We start from the raw sequence: 17,059 nt of genomic DNA on the forward strand, positions 1-17,059 counted from the left end.
TTCCCTCTAAAAGGCGGGAAAACGCTGGGTTCGGCTACGAGCGTACGAGCTACGAAAATGTTGGCAGTGAATGTGTCAAGGCATTCTCTACCAGTCAACCAATGGACTAAACCGTAAACATACCGAATGACGTGCCTAAATAAAGTCATTGTCATCATCGATTTGCACCGAACCGGCCTTGGCGGTAATACATTGAAATCATATTCAAATAGAAAACTGATGACGCGAAATCTGACAGTTGTACATGTCGTATTTAGCCCGAGGATTGGAAAGGAATTCGGCTGTTTAGTGACAATTAGCTGCTTTGTTACTGCACACCGTTGTATGGGGACCTTGCACTTTGAGACTATGCGCTGAAACTTGGCACAGTTGATTCTTAGCTGGTCTTGAGCAGATACAGACCGGGAGCCGTCGAGAGCCACCTCTCATTTAGTGAGGGGGGAGGGGAAAGTTCGACGCTGCCGCGCTTCACTTGGAGCAACATTTCTCTAAAACTATACCTATTAGGGAATGTAATATATCATTTTCGGATAAATTAAGGATGAGGAATCTAGTTTTGGAACAAAAACAATGCACTTTCTAACAAAAAAAAAGCATAAAGTAGAAAAGACTAAAAAACGTATTTTTGATTTTTTCATAATTACCATTTTTTTTTTAAAGTGTAGCAGGAATCTGAAAACAAAAAATACAGTCGTAAAGCTACACTTATTACGTTTAAGAAAATATATAGTTTAATATACAAAACTGTTGATAAATGGGAGATAAAAAATAATATTAAGCGTGGGTCAGAGTGATCTCAATACAAAATATTATGAATGTGGGAAAGTTACTTATAATTTGTTCTACAATCGTTTATTTTTCTTGTTTTTCGTAAATAACTCGTAAACGGTAGCCCACAGCAAAAAATATCTTTTACGTAAATAATCTGTTTCAGATTTCTTATAACTTGAAAAATAAACGATTGTAGAACAAATTATAAGTAACTTTCCCACATTCATAATATTTTGTATTGAGATCACTCTGGCCCACGCTTAATATTATTTTTTATCTCCCATTTATCAAGAGTTTTGTATAATAAACTATATATTTTCTTAAACGTAATAAGTGTAGCTTTACGACTGTATTTTTTGTTTTCAGATTCCTGCTACACTTAAAAAAAAATTGGTAATTATGAAAAAATCAAAAATACGTTTTTTAGTCTTTTCTACTTTATGCTTTTTTTTTGTTAGAAAGTGCATTGTTTTGGTTCCAAAAAAAAATTCCTCATCCTTAATTTAACCGAAAATGATATATCACATGCCCTAATAGGTACAGTTTTAGAGAAATGTTGCTCCAAGTGAAGCGCGGCGGCGTCGAACTTCCCCCCCTCCCCCCCACTAAATGAGACGTGGCTCTCGAGGTCTCCCGGTCTGTATCTGCTCATGACCAGCTAAGAATCAACTGTGCCAAGTTTCAGCGCATAGTCACAAAGTGCAAGGTGTCGTGCAGTAACAAACTAGCTAAATGTATTTAGTTATTTACTAGACAATAACATTGTTTTTTTTTTTACATTTTTAACTGTTTTCAAAATCGAATGTTGACGTTTTCAAAACGCCCAGTATATAATAGTTCCATAGCTTTGATATGTTAGTATCAAAGCTATGGAACTGGTCTGTTAAGACGAAGCACAGCTCATAGCCGGTTTAGAGGAATTTCTTTCCGCAGAGAGCGACTCTCCGGCTGTGGAATCTGGGCTATAACCGCGAAAATCGAAGTTCGCAAATTGCGGGCATTTTTCTCTGTCACTCTAATTAATTCTAATTAATTCTACATTGGAGTAAAAGAGAAAGATCCCCGCAATTTGCGAATTTCGTTTTCGCGGTAGCCCCTCAGCTCCCTACTCCCTGCCGAGGTGATCACGAGGGGCTACAATATGGGGTTCTTCTAAAAAGGAGTGGATAGGTTTTTAAACGGTCGGCAAGCGCATATAACCCCTTGAGTTGCAGCTTGGCGTCCATAGGCTACGTGACCGAGGTGATATTAAAAAAAACCCTTGAAATTTTAGAGATTCTGATACAGCTCCACTAAGATTTTTTTTTAAGATTAAACTCCAAAGGGTTGAAATCTTTTTGTACGTGGTCGAAGTAAAGTCAGTATCAAATAGTTATTTAAGTGAAGACCAAGGTGGCCAAACATATGGGAATAGGTAATCTAAAAATGTATCGGGATTAGGAAATGCAATATCGATCTCATCATCATCATCATCTCAGCCATAAGACGTCCACTGCTGAACATAGGCCTCCCCGAATATCGATCTATTGCGATATATTTGGCCACTTTAGACGTCACTATCAATTTTTTATGATAGGTAGGTACAGTAGGCAAACGAGCAGAGGAATAGCCTGATGGTAAGCGGTTATCGTCGCCCATGGACAACCGCAACACTAGATGGGTTGTAAGTGCGTTGCCGGCTTTTAAGATAGGTAGTTCACTCTTCTCTTGAAGTTTGAAGGTTTTATCGGTCCGGAAATACAGCAGGCAACAGTTCATTCCACAGTTTAGCTGACTACATAGGTATTTTACAACATTATTAGGTAATGGTAATGTAAAGGTAAATAATTCGTAAACAAGAATATTCTCGGCGAACAAGTTACGCTGACGATGTGGTTTGTTTCCACCAATCAGAGACGAAGTTCGATAGGGTGATCGCTGATTGCTATTAGTTCGGAACCAGTTTAGGTACTCATTGTGAATAGGAAGCGAAGCGTTAAAACCATAGAATAGATTAAAATACTACCTATAGTCCAAGGTGGTCCAAGCAACGTAAGAATTCATTTTTGAAAGTTATGAATTGACTCTTATAATAATACCTAATACCTAATAAATATTATGCCGTGGCCAGATTTGATATCATGAAATGCCATTTTAGTATTGATCACTGCATGTAGGTATCTTTATTCTGTGTGCGAATTAAGTAAGTACCCGCCGAAGCTAACTAAACAGGATACAAATAATATAGGTACCTACCTTTTAATAATACATACCTTTGGTTTGCTACGAATAGGACACCTCACACCTAGGTCTCAAGCTCGACTCAAGACTCTCAAGATTCTCAAGAAGATATTATCATGGACATTTGCGCATTGTAAAAGTTTATTCAAAGTGATGATTTTGCGCAGAATTTACTTATATGCTAGAGCCAAGAAAAGTCTGCAACACACACGCACACAAACACACAGTGTATTGTTATTTTAAACGTAAAACTTCTAATAAAAAAAAACAACGGGTTGCACTCCGGGAGTGCCGACAGAAGTGAAAACTCAATGACTAGTCCAAGATGTCTGCAGCACTATGTATAATTGACCCATCCTCCTTTCTATTGAAAAACTTTAGTTCCGAAATTGCTGGTCAGTGAGCTTGTTTAAAATTCGAAATTCAAATTTGTAGCGTTAATTGTTTAAAATTCGAATAGAAATTGTAAAGTTACCTTGCAGACCTCGCCAGGGCCGGATTAACCCTAAGTCAAAGTAGGCAACTGCCTAGGGGCGCCGCCTCGGCTAGGGGGCCCCGGCGGCTCAGCGCGCACCAAAAAAAATTTTGTTCCATAGGGTCAAAATTCATGAGTACATTTTTTAATCTTATAATAATGAGTATGCTTTGTTTTTGTTTTTTTTCGATCCATTCTTTAAATTAATGAAATACTTACTGCAATAAAATTGAAGAAATAAGAAATTGATTGACGTTACAGTTTACGGGGCGTATTCTGCGTACCTGTTGTAAAGTTGTAATAATAGGGGTTTTCAGGAAAAATGCTTCACTTTTTCTCGAACAACCAACAACTTTTGGGTTATTTCGACTCAGAATCACGAGGACTATTGTTAAAACAAAGAAAAAGAAAGAAGACGAACGTCTCCCCAGTTTTTCATAGGAATGCTCGACCTTCAGCCTCACTTTTTACCTCAATTTACCCATTGGTTTGTGTTCCACATCTCTACTTCAGAGTCGCCTTTGGCCTCGCTGCGCCAAGCTCGGCCTGCGGTCTCGCTTTTTAATACAATGGACAATGGTTCGTGTCTGTGCTCAACTATTTATCCTGAAGCCTGATGAAGCACGGCTTTGACTTCGCATGAAGGCTCGCCTCACTGGGGCACTTCGGACTTTTAGGCTCAGATGAAGATCGATACCCGGCCTTTTAACAAGCTTTCACAATTTGCGATATAAGTAGTTAAAAAAAAATTCGCGCTCGCTGCGCTCGCGTTTATTTTTGGTTCCTTAGTTGACCCTGTATCATCTACATGTTAGCTTGACTGGTGTATGAATAGAGGTAAACCAAAAAAAGTCTGCAATGATTTTGATAGCAAAAGCAGTGCAAGTGTTATTTATACGTCATAATTGTATAGAAGTTTTGACGTTTAAATGACACTAGCACTGCGAGTGCACTTATTTCCCTGTACTGAATATGTTGTGTGCAGAATTGACTGTAGGGGGCCCCGAGCCTCGCACTGCCTAGTGGCCCCGACATGCTTAATCCGGCCCTGGACCTCGCATCTAAATATATTTGGTCATGATATTTTGAGTTTTATTCACCAGTACTAGAGTTCACTTTTATTAGCGATTTCATCAAGATGTAGCTTTATTGAATTATATTTGAGTGATATAAAGTTAGAATGTAACTGTGAGATCCTCGTATTTCATCCCGTACAAGATTAGAACCTTTTTCATGTAATGCCATTGAGTTTTCTTTATTGATTTAAATGCCATCTAAATGAGTGGCCATCTAATCTAAACCTTACGGTTACGTGATCGCCTTACGCTGTCTCGAGTTTATCATTTTTTCCCCACCTCAAAAAGTGCCCAGCGCCGCTAAAGAAGTTTTCACTTCAAAAATTATGATGTTTAAATTACACTTGCACTGCGTAATGCGTATGATCAAAACCTTTGCAGTAGTACCTACTCTATTGACTAGTTACTTATTTAAATTCTGTTAGATATAGGTATACGAAGTAGTAGACTTTGAGAGCTACTGGTAAGTACCTACTTGTGCTTTGTTTACCTGCCACTTGTTTCTAGTTTCGGCGATATCCGGGAAATATAAAACGTCATCGTACTCATCGTGTGCGTCGCGTTGACGCGTTTAGTAATCATTATTAGCACCAATTCAGTAAGTATATTTATATACTAAACAATAGGCTTTACTGAACTCATCTAAAACATCTTATCATACTTCCTGTAAGTCAAATATTGGGGCCTAATTTTCTGGTTGCGACTAGGGCTTCCAATACCGGGATCCCGGGATCCCGAAATACCGGGATCCCGTCTGTGAAAACGCATTTTTCAATACCGGTATTTTTTAATGCAATACCGGGATCCCGGTATTATCAAAAACAAGGAAAATGTGCCGATTATACCGTTTAAATTCCATTAAAATGATTAAATTCGGCTGTATCAAGAATATTACTTGCCCATTTAAAAGTATAATAAATATTAGGGGACATCTTACACAGATCAACCTAGCCCCAAACTAAGCAAAGCTAGTACTATGGGTGGTGTACTGCCATCTCGCCGAAATATTTTTCGCCTAATTTCACTTCCCAACCAACTTATTGCAGTACTTTTAGTTGGCAAACCAATACTTAGCATAATTCGTCGTTGCTCTTTCCAAAGCTGATATGTGGTCGATTTTTGATTGACAAATAGTTACCTAGTAACTAAACGTATAAGGTATTAATTCATTTGATTAAAATCTCGCACATATCAGATTTGGTAAGCGCAACGACGAATATTATTATTTAGCATAATTTTTATTTGAACACAATTTTATTTAGCAGATGTTCATTTTACCACGATTCATTTAGAAAAATAGTTACTGAGCAAATGTTTTATTATACCTAACTATTTATTGTTAAATAACGTTTGCCCAAATTGAAATTTCGCATACTTTTTATTGGATCACAACTATATTTAGCATTTTTTTTATGACCCGTAAAACGAAACTGCTCCCAGAGATAGGTAGGTTATGGTTATTTTTTTTAAGACCCTAAAAACGAAATTGCTCCCAGAGATAGGTAGGTTATGGTTTTTTTTTATGACCCGTAAAACGAAACTGCTCCCAGAGATAGGTAGGTTAGGTTTATTTTTTTTTGATGGCCCTAAAAACGAATCTGCTCCCAGAGATAGGTAGGTTAGGGTTATTTTTTTTTTGGTGACCCTAAAAACGAATCTGCTCCCAGAGATAGGTAGGTTAGGGTAATTTTTTTTATGACCCGTAAAACTAGACTGCTCCCAGAGATAGGTAGGTTAGGGTTTTTTTTATGACCCTAAAAACGAAACTGCTCCCAGGGATAGGTACGTTATTCACAATATTAGGCGAAAAATAATTTATGCCTATCAATACATTCGACATAACAATAAAAGACATTTTGAAACATGACCAACTAAATATTTTGCTATACGATAATATTGTAAATAATCATTTGCGACATGTTATATATGCGAAACATTGGTCTGCCATCTGATAGTTTTGCCAAATTATACTATGGGAAAAATAGTTTGGGTACTGATAATTTGCCATACAATTTTCGGCCACATATTAGTAAACCACTATGGGTGCTAGGCGATATACATACTTATAGAGATAAATACATACCTATGTAGGTACATAGATTACAACCATGACTCAGGAACAAATATCTGTGTTATCACACAAATAAATGCCCTTACCGGGATGCGAACCCAGGACCATCGGCTTTGCAGGCAGGGTCACTATCCACTAGGCCAGACCGGTCGTCATAATAATTAAAGAAGTTCATTTAATTGAAACAAGATCGGTGCATATACATAGATAAATATTTGGTGATGAATTCTGATGTTCAGGATATGATATTAATATAGTTAGTTCTTAAAATTATATCAAAGAGTGGAAAGAAATGAGCAAGGAATTGTATTATAGAAAACGAATTTTTGGTGTCAAATAAATATAGTTGGCTGGTTTATTAGGTTGAACTAAAAATGTGACTAGTGAAAGTGGTCAAGTCAACAAGGCGGATAAAATTGATTGCCAACCTGGAGGGTGAAATTATAATAGGGAGTATTACTGCACTGTTCTGCCGCCAGAGTGTAGCACTAATTTGTTTAGTAAACCATAGAGTAATTTATACATACTACGCCTTAACCAGTTTTTTGACAAGTTTTACTATGACATTGATGCTTCAAGGCGGTTTGTTTACAGGTGACTTACCGCGAAACGCGAAAATCGAAATTTCGTTATCTGTTACTCTATCGATCGAATAAGCAAGAGTGATAGAGAGGTAGAAACCGAACTTTCGATTGTCGTGTTTCACTGTAGGCCATGTGATTGAGTTAGTGACGCCCTCTATGCAGAGTTTTGCGTAATATTCCCTATTATTGCAGATGGCGATTATTGTTTAATATCCTAAGCTAAGGACATGTACATATCTGGTGTTACAGTGAGCCTTTTTTTAATAAAACTCAACAATTTTAAGCGATTCATAATAAATACCGGGATCCCGGGATCCCGGTATTGATGAAGACAGTTTCGGTATTAATACCGGTATTGAAAGAAGTCCGGTATTTGGAAGCCCTAGTTGCGACATACCTATATCGGCCAGAATCTGTTGTCCCGATAGAGTTTTAGGTTGCACTCAAGTTGTGATTATAATATATCATCTTCCCAATTCATTCATCGGAGGTGTAAAGGAATGCATTCCAATTTTATAAATGTGGGTTAAGCTTGTATCAAACATGTGATTTCTGTCAAAAAACTTATTAAGTTTAGACTAACTTGAAATGACCCTTTATTAAAACCTAAAATAGTTATTTACGAGAGAAGTGCGGAAAAGAGGAAATTCGAAACGAGTTGCGATAAATTAAAACACGACCGAAGGGAGTGTTTTAAATCGACACGAGTTGCGAATTACCTTTTCGCACGTGTATCGTACAACGTTTTACAGTACATATATATGGCCCCTTTAAACTTTTGACATCACACCAAAAGTGCTATTTTACGCACTAGTGCGGGAAAATAGGACCATATGTATTGTAAATATATTTTTCACCAAATGGTGCATTTCTGAGAGCTAATTAACGAGATAAAGTACTACAAAAAATCTGAAATCTCTTAAGGCCTCTACAGTCACCACACGGAATTTTTTGCCATTTAAGGTTCTTGCTTAATTGGAAATTCTATTGTATCGTAGTAAGTAAGTATTGAACAACCAATTTGGCTAGGACCCTAAATGGCGCAACAATCGCGGAGCGTGATGTTACCTACCTACAAGTAAATATGTTAAGATGTAGTGCATAATTATTTTCCATTGTATTTTCACGGAAACGTACGAACATGTCGTGCTATTTCAGTCAGTCTCGGTACAAAAAATACTGAGGTTGAAGTAGCATGACAATCACGAACGTTTCCGATAAAATACGACTGAAAACAATATCTGTATCTGTATGTACCTTTCCTATATTTATGTAGGTATGTAGGTACTAATTAGTTTAAGACATAATTTGCATGTAAATATAGGTACCTACCTATTAAGTAGATATAACTGATGTAAGTAAACATTGAACGCCCATGTCGGGTAACTGTTGGGACAATGTTCTTGTATAATTGTCATCTACTGCACACAGTTTGTCAATAAAGTGTTTCTTTTCTATTCTAGGTATGTTTCCCTATAAAATATTTCCCTCTTTGTGTTTCACTCGGTGGCAAATTTTGTTCCGTTTTTCGAACCACTCGATACGCTCGTGGTTCAATTTTGGAATCTTTCGCTTGCTCGGGTATCAATATTAGCACGAGCGGTTAAATAACAACTTTGCCACCTTGTAAAACAATAGAAATGGAATCTTGAGCGTTGCGAGGGTTTCAAAGCATGAGGGTTAAACAAAATTTGCCCCCGAGTGAAACACAAAATTGTTCACCACACCAACCCGAAGCAAATATTAAATGTAATCTATACATATAATAAAGCTGAAGACGGTCGAAAGTCTGTACATGGAAGATATTTAAAAAAAGTTGGCTGGGGATACTTAGAATCGATAACAGAACACGTTCCAAAAGTTTTTAGAATTTTTGTCTGTTTGTCTGTTTATCTGTTTATCTGTTTGTCTGTTTATTTGAACGCGCATCACGTGAAAACGGCTGAACGGATTTTGATGAAAACTTTACTAATCTGTCGAGAAAATTCCCGGCCAGGTTATAGGCTATAAAAATTCAACCCCTATAAGGGGGGGTAGCCACAACACTCGATTGACTTAAGTTTGCCCCTGAATCTTATGGCGCTACTTAGGAAGGAGGGGCAAACTTTTTTCAAATATGTGCTACCACTATTGAGTAAATGAGTACCCTGGTAAACTAACAGATGGCGCTGAATTTAATACTTTGTGACATGAATAAGCCACCGAGGAAAGATTTTGCCAAATTAAGTTTCAGAGGGGGTACGGATATCAACAAATATAATTGAATAATTATGTAGATTTAATAAACTAATAATACAACAAAATTAAACGACAGTAAATTAATTGCCCCTCATTGCACAGTGCCATCTTTTGGGGAACTGAGTAAACATGAAGTAATCAAGAAAATTAAAAATGAGTTTACATAGTTACGTAGTGGTAAAATAAACACACATATCAACACGCGTATAATTGCATAATTATTTAAAATTATAAATTTTCTCTATTATGAATTATACCTAATCGTAATTATATCGCACCCATATCAAATCCATATTCATACGTAGGTATCGCCTCATTTAAGCACTTAATAATGGCCACGAAGGTGGGTACTTTGAGAAAAAAACATTGACCTCTGTCATTCGCAGTGCCGGATTAACCCTTTTAAGCAAAGTACCGGGGCACCAAAACCGTAGGCAAAAAAAAACGCGCAGGCTGCATCAGCATTGCAGTCGTCGTGGAGTAGGTACAGTCAACGGTATAAATATGGGTGTACAAATCATCTCAAAAATATGTCCCATAACTCTTATGTCAGTGAATTAAGAACTATGGGACATATTTTTGAGTAAGTAGTCTAAACCCATATTTTTACCGTTGACTGTACCTACATGAAACTTTTATACGTGTACATGTACCCATCTAATAACGAAGGGTCGTAGGGATCAAGTAAGAGAGTGAGGGTACGTAAGAACATCTACAACGTAGGCTTTCAATTTGACCTTACGCGGAGGCCCAAAGTCATGGAAAAAAATCTTGCTTTCGGGCTTGCGGCCAGCCAATTTTTTCGACATAGGTTACCGATTTTATAGCGAATTTTGCTTTCTTGCACGCCAGATTTGTCGGCCAAGCCCAGTTGCTCCTTAGCCGCGATCCTGAGACCTAACTGTCAAAGTGTTATAAGGGGCCCCGTGAAAGCCGAAAACTAAAAGCATCCTATCAAGTAGCGCTTTCGAGTGAAGCCAAAGAGCGAGCAGTAGACGAGTCGTGATTACATGCATAGATTCTATTTCAAGCCACTCTTTTGCAGTTCGGCGTAAGGTCTTATGCGAGGTCTTCTGCCTTATGGAAAAGTTGATCTTCTGCCTTAATTACACTTGGGCTTGGATCCAAATCCAAGCTTTCCTCTTTCGCAGCTGGGCCTTCTGCCTTGCTCACACTTCACATTCACTTGGTCAATTCCAAGCTCTGCTTTCTTGCATCTTTTCTGTATGAAAACAACCTCGCTGAGACCCTTAAATATCGAGCCCTATGCGAAGCTAGGCTGATAGAAAACTGTCCCATCCCTTCTCTGTATGAAATCCTGGATTCGCGCCTGGTTGGGACTAAAAGCAAAATGTACAACTGTCTATCAAATTGCGTTTTTTATATCGAAAAATGTTCGCGCTCGCTTCGCTCGCGTTTACAATTACATTATAAGATATGATAAAGGTGACATTCGGGTGGCGACTGCAGCAGCATTACTCTGTTGCAACGTTACTACTGCAGCACTATCAATTTTCGTGATACAATTATGTGACTGATTTCCATACTAAAAGACAAAATGTACAACTGTCTATCAAATTGCGTTTTTATATCGAAAAATTTTCGCGCTCGCTTCGCTCGCGTTTTTTTTTAACTTTCTAAGATATGGCGACTGCAGCAGCATTACTCTGTTGCAACATTACTGCTGCAGCACTGCTAATTTTCGTAATAAAATGATGTGACTGATTTCCATACTAAAAGTAGAAATGTACAACTGTCTATCAAATTGCGTTTTTATCGAAAATTTTTCGCGCTCGCCTCGCTCGCGTTTTTAAATAACTTTCTAAGATATGGCGACTGCAGCAGCATTACTCTGTTGCAACATTACTGCTGCAGCACTGTCAATTTTCGTGATAAAATTCTTCTTCTTCCTCGCGTTATCCCGGCATTTTGCCACGGCTCATGGGAGCCTGGGGTCCGCTTGACAACTAATCCCATGATTTGACATAGGCACAAGTTTTTACGAAAGCGACTGCCATCTAACCTTCCAACCCAGAGGGAAAACTAGGCCTTATTGGGATTAGTACGGTTTCCTCACGATGTTTTTCTTCACCGAAAAGCAACTGGTAAATATCAAATGATAATTCGTACATAAATTCCGAAAAACTCATTGGTACGAGCCGGGGTTTGAACCCGCGACCTCCAGATTGAAAGTCGCACGCTCTTACCGCTAGGCCATCAGTGCAGTGCAGTCTCTGATGGGCTCGGTACACGTACCGAGTAGAGTGGTGAGACAGTAAAACGAAGTATGGAATTTGTACTCGGCCGAGTAACAATTTCATACTTCGTTTTACTGTCTCGCCACTCAACTCGGTACGTGCGATCCTGGCAATAATTTTCGTGATAAAATTATGAGACAGATTTCCATACTAAACGTAAAAATGTACAACTGTCTATCAAATTGCGTTTTTATATCGAAAAATTTTCGCGCTCGCTTCGCTCGCTTCAAAAACTTTCTAAGATATGGCGACTACAACAGCATTACTCTGTTGCAACAGTACTGCTGCAGCACGGTTAATTTTCGTGATAAAATTATGTGACTGATTTCCATACTAAAAGTAAAAATGTACAACTGTCTATCACATTGCGTTTTTATATCGAAAAAATTTCGCGCTCGCTTCGCTCGCGTTTTCAAAAACTTTCTAAGATATGGCGACTACAGCAGCATTACTCTGTTGCAACAGTACTGCTGCAGCACTGTTAATTTCGTGATAAAATTATGTGACTGATTTCCATACTAAAAGTAAAAATGTACAACTGTCTATCACATTGCGTTTTTATATCGAAAAAATTTCGCGCTCGCTTCGCTCGCGTTTTCGATTACTTTCTACGATATGGCGACTGCAGCAGCATTACTCTGTTGCAACGTTACTGCTGCAGCACTGTCAATTTTCGTAATAAAATTATGTGACTGATTTCCATACTAAAAGACAAAATTTACAACTCTCTATCAAATTGCGTTTTTATATCCAAAAATTTTCGCGCTCGCTTCGCTGGCGTTTTCAATTACTTTCTAAGATATGGCGACTGCAACAGCATTACTCTGTTGCAACATTACTGCTGCAGCACTGCCAATCTTCGTGATAAAATTATGTGACTGATTTAGATACTAAAAGTAAAAATGTACAACTGTCTATCAAATTGCGTTTTTATCTCGAAAAATTTTCGCGCTCACTTCGCTCGCGTTTTCATTCACTTTCTAAGATATGGCGACTACAGCAGCATTACTCTGTTGCAATGTTACTGCTGCAGCACTGTCACTTTTCGTGATAAAATGATGTGACTGATTTCCATTCTCAGCTGTAATGCGGCAATGAACGTCACTCAACTTACCAAAAAAAATCAATGTAATCTCGATGACCCCAGGGAGAGGGGGCACCATGGTCTAGAAATGCTTAGGGCATCAAAATATCTTAATCCGGCACTGGTCGTTTGCGGAGTCAAACGATTTGGGACTCGCATTTTATACGCGTTACCATGCCTTCCCGAAAAAAATCGAATCATTTGCGAAAGTCTCGCAACGCATTGGCTTACAAGGGGCACGTGGTCTTCCTCAGGAGTCTGAAGAAGACCACGGTGAGTGGGTGGCGCTCTAGCCAGGCAGGCCGCTTCGCTTTCGCTCGCGCGCGTATGCCTTACTGTATCGTCCGATATACAACTATGTACTTACCTACTTACTATTCTGTCGTTTAAATCACGTGTAAAATTTGAATAAGGGCGAAAAAAAATATTGATTTTGGAGTGTAGTTTTATTTAGTGGTACCTAATTGTAAAATGATCCTATTTATTTATTTATTTTTATTAATTGTAAAATATTTTATCTGGACTACAGTCCTCTAGCATATCCATATGTCAACTTTACTTCAAGTTCCGCCTCCAGGGGAGAGGGAGAGAAATTAGGATTAGAAATTAGCCGCTTACTGACACAGACCGAATTCCACGCGGGCGGAGCCGCGGGCACAGCTAGTAACTAATATATCAAACAAAATCAAACCAAATCAAATTCAAATGAATGTTATTAAATATATGGGTCAAAAAGATCACTGTGTTATGTCTTTCCTGTAGACATACACGAGAGTTAAGGGCTATAAAGGTTAATTTTCTTATTTAACCCTTATCGACGTGAAAAGGTCCTCCTTTTATTTAGAGAACTATGATAAAATCATTGCTTACATGCCCACAAGCTGTTAACTATTATTGCCCACAGGAGAGAAAACTAGTGTGTTCGCGCGAACAGTACATTTTTCTCTCCTGTGGGCAATAGTTAACAGCTTGTGGGCATGTAAGCAATGATTTTATCATAGTTCTCTAAATAAAAGGAGGACCTTTTCACGTGGATAAGGGTTAAATAAGAAAATTAACCTTTATAGCCCTTAACTCTCGTGTATGTCTACAGGAAAGACATAACACAGTGATCTTTTTGACCCATTTATCATCCAAAATCATCATTTAAAAGTCAATTCTACCAGCAAACATAAGAAAACAACTCAAAATTTGCATTTAATTACTTTGCCTCACATGTGACTTACTGTTGCAGTTGCACTTTGCTATCCGTTTTTGAAGTGCAAAGTAAGCTTTTCCGAGCTGGTGTGGTGAAAATAACTATTGTTTAATTGTCGTAACACAATGAAATCAATTAATTTTAGACTAATTAGGTATAGGTCCTTAACTATGTACTTAGGTAAATTTTTTTGCAATTCACTCTAACCCTGTTTACAAGAGAAAAACAATGCAAAGCAAAGATCAAGTATTCAAGAACAATGTTATTACTTATTTAACTTAAAAGGTATTAAGTAATAAGTAGGTACATTTTTTGTGTCGAGTGCGAGTGCGAAATGTGCCGAGGTGAAAAGAGCATTTACGTAAGCAGGGCTTTTTGACAACAATTATTATTATTAATAATTATTATTTGGAGGGTGCCTGTCATTGCTTAACTTATTTTAACGTAACATAAAGTAAATAAAGAGAATAAATTACATTAAATTTAATTTGAGCGTGTTCCAAAAAAAATGTACATTTCATTCATGTCTTCAAAATATTGACTTCTTGGGCTCATTTTACTCAGAATAATTTGTACATTCACGCCTCATACATGAAAAAATGTCTCCCAAAATTTTGTATGAAAAAACACTTTTCCAGTGCGCTACGTTCATACAAATAAAAAAAATATTCATACATAAATGTGACGATCTGGAAAGGAAATCTTGACTTAAGTTTCAAGATGACATGTACTGGGACCGCGTCGAGCACCAGTACGTTTACTTACCTTATAAAAAGATTGGTCTATGGCTATGGCCACGGCGGTAGCCCGAAGTTCTTAGAATATCTTATTGGTGATTTTAGCAGATTATGTAAGAATAAGAATAATATTTATTTGAAAGAAAAGACCTTAAACTCGTGTCGAATTAAAACGCTCCCTTCGATCGTGTTTCAATTTTTCGATTGTATGCTAAATGATATATGCGAAAGGTAATTCTGCCAAACGACATTTCTGCCAAGTAACTTTATGCAATACAAAAATATGTCAAAAAACTTTCTGCAACACATTAGTAAACCATCGTATACAATATACAAACGCCATTAGATATATCGGATATTCGGATATATCTGAACACGCACTCTAACGCCTAGCGCCTTGACAATATAGGAGTGTTCATATATTTGTGAGCACCTTGGCCGCTGCGATATATCTGATAGCGATTTCACTATTAGACACATTCTTAACTGACATCCATCGATTCATCGATGTACTTAACTACATGCAGTCAGTAAAGGTGTTACTTTAGCACCCCTGCATGCATACACATTTATATGCACGGGTGCTAAACCAATAAGTAGAGTCTGTGCGGAAAGAGAAGAGTCGTGGAATGTATCGGCCCAATACATTCCACGACTCTTCTCTTTCCGCACGCTCTAGTTTTGCTGACTGTACCTTAAGGATTAAGGTACCGTTCGGTTCGGATTAGAACTGTACCTTAAGAGCCCATCAACGTGCACACTAGCGCCACTGCTAAATAATCGTGATTATTTAAATTTAACGACAGGTATTTAAAAAACCGGGCAAGTGCGAGTCGGACTCGCGCACGAAGGGTTCCGTACCATAATGCAAAAAAAAAAACAAAAAAAAAACGGTCACCCATCCAAATACTGACCACTCCCGACGTTGCTTAACTTTGGTCAAAAATCACGTTTGTTGTATGGGAGCCCCATTTAAATCTTTATTTTATTCTGTTTTTAGTATTTGTTGTTATAGCGGCAACAGAAATACATCATCTGTGAAAATTTCAACTGTCTAGCTATCACGGTTCGTGAGATACAGCCTGGTGACAGACGGACGAACGGACGGACGGACGGACGGACGGACGGACGGACGGACGGACGGACGGACAGCGAAGTCTTAGTAATAGGGTCCCGTTTTACCCTTTGGGTACGGAACCCTAAAAAGGGGGCCGCTACGGACTGTATTGTGTATTTAAGTACCTTTTGAATACATCAAACTAGTTTTTATGTTGCTGGATTTGTCGATCTATGAACTCAAAACAAAAACGGCCGTTTTAACTAACGCATAAATTGACGAATCCAGCAACATAAAAACTAGTTTGATGGATTCACTTCACTTGTTTTGTGTTGTGGGTACCCAGACAACGATATATGTAATATACAAATATTACTTAAATACATAGAAAACATCCATGACTCAGGAACAATTATCTGTGCTTATCACACAAATAAATAGCCTTACCGGGATTTGAACCCAGGACCGTCGGCTTCACAGGCAGGGTCACTACCCATGAGGCCAGACCGGTCGTCATCGTCAACAGTTGAATACGAACGTCACTTTTACGACGGTAGGAATGAAACCAGTATGACGTGTTATACATAATTTAAAGTAATTTTTGTTTAGCCAACACATGTGTAGGGCGCGTGGCGACGGGATCGATTGATTGTGTGCGGCCATGTGCGTAAATGGAGATTTTCTGTTAAGGCCAAGTTGTAAAGATAACTTTAATTAGGTACTTATTCCACGAACTATTTTTTTCGACTTCAAATAGGAGGTTCTCGAGTCAGCGGGATGTCTATTTGTTTTTTTTTGCTCTTTTATGTACCTACCTATTATGTTCTTCGATTTTACGAACCGATTTGAAAATTTCTTTGGTTTTAAAGGGGCGACCCTTTTCAGTAGGTCCAGTCATTATTCAGGTTCTGATTATGAGAACCTGAAAAAATCGTAGGAAGGTTCTCTTGAAATATAGGAGCATCTGAATAAAACCAGCACTTGCAAATTCTGCAATAGGTATATGTTATATACTTAAAAAAAGAACAAATTAGGCTATAATCAAATGATTTCTCATTTTTTATGATGGACTGTTTTTTACGCAAACCTATCTTATTTGAAATAAATAAAAAGTATATAAAACCGACTAAAAATTGCATATTCAGAGATAACTTTCAGTCAAGGCAAATAAATCCGATTGTGTATAGGTATCGTGTCTCATAAATGCAGAAACTATCTAAAAAAAATATACGTGGTATAAACCAGGTGGTGGCAAACAAGCATACGGCCCGCCTGATGGTAAGCAGTAAT

General features: G+C 37.9%; 1 protein-coding gene across 1 annotated transcript in view; it reads right to left on the reverse strand.

The window, feature by feature from the left end:
- Positions 1 to 17,059, reverse strand: part of LOC134806161 (high-affinity choline transporter 1) — a 357,022-nt gene that overhangs the window by 20,349 nt on the left and 319,614 nt on the right. The window lies entirely within an intron of this gene.

This window comes from Cydia splendana, chromosome 2, assembly GCF_910591565.1.
Source record: "Cydia splendana chromosome 2, ilCydSple1.2, whole genome shotgun sequence".
Lineage (NCBI taxonomy): Eukaryota > Metazoa > Arthropoda > Insecta > Lepidoptera > Tortricidae > Cydia > Cydia splendana.